A 5470-nucleotide genomic window follows, 5' to 3' on the forward strand; every position below is an offset into this window, starting at 1 on the left:
CTTAGTAATGGCCATACTAGATGCACTTCTCTCAGAAAAGGAGCCACGGACAGTGCATAAAATCCCTTGCAGCCAGGGAGCCACAAATGGAGTCTGAGCCCAGATGAGTCTGCTGGTCATGGAGACAGATTTTTGCTCTATAACCAACGTCCTAATAAGTGTCTCATGGAGACCAGATGCAGATCATCAGTCTCACTGTTACCAAGAAACAATCTTGACACGATGGACCAGACCTCCTCAAACTCTTTGAACCTGTGGTTGTAAAGCAGCACTGTGAATCAGTCCCTGTCATGCCTTAACCAGGCATCGGTTTTGTACAGGGTCTTTTCTAATTTTAGTAACAGAGCTGAGGCCCATTCCAGGTCTGTTGGAATTAGTCCTCACAGCATATCGTTTCTGAAACAAGTTTAAGAAAAACTAATTCTAAGTAATGATGGCAGGTTGAACATGTGCACTGACGTTCACTCTTTTCTGAAATCTTGTTAAAATTATAGTAACTGTTCTTTCAAGGCATAAACCCACAAGGACCAAAAAAAAAAGAGGAGACAACAGCAACATAATTTTGGAAACCAAAAACGTGGATGGACAGGTGGTAGCTGACCTAACAGTCCTAAAAACATTCAGTCCTAAAGTAATTGCATACAAAGCCAAGAAACTACATAGCTAACTTCATAGATCTCCAAAAGGCTTCAGCTGGTGCTAAGAGGTACCCCTGGAATAAAGTGTAAAAGTGAAAGTGAAGTCGCTCAGTCATGTCTGACTCTTTGCGACCCTGTGGGCTGTAGCCTACCAGGCTCCTCCGTCCATGGGATTCTCCAGGCAAGAATACTGGAGTGGGGTGCCATTTCCTTCTCCAGGGGATCTTCCCAACCCAGGGATTGAACCTGGGTCTCCTGCATTGGAGGCAGATGCTCTAACCTCTGAGCCACCAGGGAAGCCGAGATAATATATAGGCTGGGAAGTATGAAGCAGAACTAAAACCAGGAGAACTAACTGCAGTTCTGTTTGAATTCGATCCTCAGGTCTCCTACTGCTTTCTGTCTTCCACAGTGCTGTAGATTTAGAATTTTATAATTTGAAAGTCACTGTTAGAGTTTGAATCATGAGCCCAAGGGGGCTTCCTCGATCTCAAATAGCTAGTTTGTGACCGTGGCTTTATTAGAACTAGGTTCTGGATTTCTTGCTATCTACATTGAAACTACTTGCTAACCCAGAATGGTTCTGTAAGAGAATGCTTTGGATCAAATAGGTATATCCTCTGGTTAACAGGGTATACAACTCAAGATATGGAAATAGGCCATGTGAGAAATAATGTATTGGTGGTTTGTCGAATGCACTAGATTAGATTTAGAAGACAAGAAGAGAAATCATTTATGTTATTGCAGTATTTCAGGGAAGAAGTGGACTAGGATAGCCCAAACTATGGTGAAGTTACTGGGAATGGAAGTTTGAGGACATATTGAAAAGACTTAAAAACAACCTCCCTTCTTCATAGGGTTGTGTTTCATGGCCCTGGGAAATCTTCCTATTTAGGTTTAAGGAGCTTTTTATTTTATCTTTATAGTGTGAGGTCATTGTACTTTTGTCTCATCATTTTCTTAGTTTCCACATAATAGCTTACTAAAACTTTTATTCAGGTGCTTATTTTTATTACTCTGTCAGTTAGCATTAGTTATTATATTATAATTAACTACAGTTGAGAACATGACCGTATTTATATTGGATAATAAACATAATACAGGGCAATTCAACAAGTATCATACCTACTTCCTATGATTAGTCTACTAGTGACCCTCAAAAATGACATGTACACTATGTACTAAAGAACTTAATGATAATGTGGATCATTTGATATTGACTGTCTTTACGATTAGTGTGGATGGATAACTAACCATCTGGTATCTCCTCCTAATCTTCCTCAAAGAGGAATAATATGTTGGAAAGTAAAGGGACTCTATTCACTTTTAAATAGTCCCTGCAAGGTGATTTAGCCATGCTTTATTATTCATTATATTAAAGACAGTTGATGAAGCATGACACAGTCGTTTCTGTAGTTTTAAAAGAGGTCATGAGCTGATTCATTCAGGTTTGTAATTCCCTCTGAAACAATCTTTGAGCCAAAGATATTTGAAGATATATATCTATAGCTAAAAATACACACACACATACCCACACTAACAGAGAAATATTTTCTACTGTTATTTGGATACTTATTGAAGGAAGAGGATGTTAAACAGTAATAAAAAGAAGTTTGCAGTCCTTCAGTTAAAGATGATAGTATAGCTTTTCTTCTTTAAGAAAAAGGATAGTATTTTAGGGTGCTATTCTTTATGAGGAATTTTAAACTTTATAATACAGATGAAATAGGGTGAATAAGGTGAATACAGAGATATTTTAACAATTGAGAATACTTTAGCATAACCAATAGTTTATTTACAGGTTCATCTGGAATCATGTTTTAAGAATTTATGTCATAGATATAAGTTTGCTTTACTTTGATGGTGGCAGAGTTCTTTTCTGAGGTCAGTTTTCCCTTAATTTCCAAGTGCTTGTATTCTGTAATTTTCTTTTTCCCTTTCTTTCTTAGTCTTTGTCCTTTGTTCATACTTTTGCTTCATTTCTCAGATTTTCTGCTGAAGCTCTCCTCCTCTATATTTCAACTTGAGGTGTAATTTTTGGCTTTGCTTACATGGTTCGGTCTCTAGGTTAAGCTCTATTCTCTTTAGAAGCTTAAAATACTTCCTTTTATGTCTTAGCTCTTGGCCTGCTTTCTTCAAAGTGTTCTCAAAAGGAAAAAATAGCAGCACACTTTATTCTAACAAAGTACACTGGCTTATCTGTTCTTCTAGTGACCACAGGTATATTTTTGACCATCTATTCACTTAATTAAGAAGTCTGATTTGTTTAAAGGATAACCACTTCTTAATATACTATCCACCTTCCCCATCTTGACATCTTAGAAGTGTCCATAGATAAACATTTTCAACTTCGCCTACAGTAACTTATATTTTGTAAAAGATAGGTATAATAGAAAGCATAAAATTCTGGTTTGTCTTCAAGAAGTATAGTTTAGTGCTGCATTGATTTTTAGAAATCATCTCATGATTTAACACATTCATTTTAGAGATGAGAAAATAAAAGACCTAGGGTACTTGGAATTTCATCCAAATTTCCCAGCTAGATGGTTGCAAATTTTAATTTATTTGTTAGTTTTTTGGTGATTACATTGTTGGGAGAAAAATAAAAATGCTTTGGTTAAAAAAAAAAACACCTAGATATTCTTCCTGCTTTATTGCTAGTTCTTGCCTTATCTCAATTATGTTTGCCAGGTAATGGACTGTTTACTAATCAGTCTTCCCTTGGTATCAGCAAAAGGATTGGTTCCAGGGCCACCCCCTCAACCCCTTCCCAGGGTACACCGGAACCTGAAGATCCTTAAGTCCCTTTTATAAATGCAGTAGTATTTGCATATAACCTGTGCACATGTCCCCATATACTTTAAAATCATTTCTAGATTACTTACAATACCTCACACAATAAAAATGCCATGTGGATAGTTACCATCATGTGACAAATTCAAGTTTTGCTTTTTGAAACTTTCTGGACTATTTTTTCTCAAATATTTTCTATCTGCCTTTGGTTTAATCTATAGATGTTGAACCCACAGATATGGAGGGCCTACTGTATCTTGTTGATAGGAACCCCAGAGGAAAACCTAATGGAGTTTATTCTGCTTCCACAAATTTACGGCTTAAGTGACTTGCAGATTGAAGTAGTTTTCTACATGTAAACTTGGATCCACAGTTTTAGCCCATCTAAGATCTATTCAAGTAAGCATCTTGAAGTAGAGTCTTAAACATTACATACATTTTCCCCCTCCTTTTAAAGGGTGGAAATTGGGATTCATGCTTGGTAAGGAGGTTAGGATTTTTTCCAAAGAACATGTTTACCACCCAGAAGGCACTTGCTCTAGTGGTCATCAACAAAGGTACTAATCATACTAAATAATTACTTGGCATTCAAATGAATCTCTGAAAGATGTTGCTACTGCGGTAATTTGAGCACAGTGTTCGGTCAACTAGGGCATTCTTACATAAAAGTGGGTTAGTTTAGCAATGCAAGCTGGTGATTATTCTCCATTCAGTTCCTTGTTAGGTCCTTGACAGTTGATTGTGGATTATCTTGTCCAGTCCTTTTTACAGGTGTAGAAGGTAAGCTGGATAACTCCATTTCCTGGGTCCTTTCTTTGTCTCCTTTAAAATACAGATGCTTTTTGGTAATTCTTTTAAAAAGTTTTTTGTTGTTGCTGTTAGCTCTTTACCAGTCTACCATAAAGTCTGTAACCTGGAAGATACAGGCTCTGTAATAATTTTTATTTTTATTTCTTAAATCAGTTAATGATATACAATAATTTTAAACCTTTTCTCTCAAGGACCCATAGCCAATTGTAACCTCAGCTTGTAGCCGCAATTGAACATAGAATTCTACCTGGAAATCCTTTCGTCATCCTGTAGGACTGGGTGGGCACAGTTCCCGTCTAACTCTCTAGGTTTACTTCCCTCCTTAGCTCCCTGTCTTTCTGCCACAGGTAGGATTAGGATGCAGAGAAGTCAGGGCTGGTTAGATCAGGATCAGAATGTTGAACAGCAGCAGTGTTACATGAGGGCTGGTATAAAACTATAGTTGAAGGTGAACTTGTCCTTTAATTTTAACTGAAAAATACCTTCAATACAGGAAAGTCATAGGATATCATTTTTGTGGCTTCCTATAATGCAGGTCTTACCAGGGGATATAGGTAATATGCTGTGAGGATTGAAGTTTATAAAGTCATTTCTAGAGTCTCTCTCTCAACCATTCCTTTGCTACACTTTTTAAACACCCATATACACACATACACCCACATGCGTACCACACTCACATATGCGTACATGACAAACACACACACACACTGCAATAAAAACCTTTCCCAAAATACGTTTCCTTTTGTGAAGAAATATCTGACCAGCTGGGTTTCCTCTATAATTTATTTTCTAGTAATAACTTTAGCATGTGGGATATATAATTAATTCTTTCAGGCTGCTGCAATAGACTTGAATATTCATTTGGTAGCTGTAATCCTAACAATTTAAAAAATAACAAAGAAAGTACCTCCTTTAGTTTCAAATGTCCTCACTTTGAGTAAGTTATTACTAGAGACAATGTTGTCAGTACATAGTTGCTGCATGGGTTATCAGTATTTAAATTTGAACTTTAGCTAATAATAGCCATGCAAAACTAATATGCCTTTGTATTTTATGAGTTTTTAGTACTTACTATGAAAAAAAGCATGAAACGTAATCTGTTTAACAGTCATTGATATGCATTTGTTTTTCTCAAGTTACAAGAAATATCAGTGTTCTTACTCTCATTGGACCAATTCTCTGTATTCCTGTAAATCAATTACAGAAGACTTTTCAAGTATATTTTGCCT

At 36.5% G+C, this 5470-nt stretch overlaps 1 non-coding gene across 1 annotated transcript; it reads right to left on the bottom strand.

Annotated features, from left to right (window-relative positions):
- Nucleotides 1–863: 863 nt before the first annotated feature.
- Nucleotides 864–935, bottom strand: TRNAW-CCA (transfer RNA tryptophan (anticodon CCA)). Its single transcript has one exon. It is a non-coding gene; the product is annotated as a tRNA-Trp (tRNA).
- Nucleotides 936–5470: the final 4535 nt, after the last annotated feature.

Source organism: Moschus berezovskii, chromosome 2 (genome assembly GCF_049115385.1).
Source record: "Moschus berezovskii isolate FMDL1 chromosome 2, NW_MosBer_1.0, whole genome shotgun sequence".
NCBI lineage: Eukaryota > Metazoa > Chordata > Mammalia > Artiodactyla > Moschidae > Moschus > Moschus berezovskii.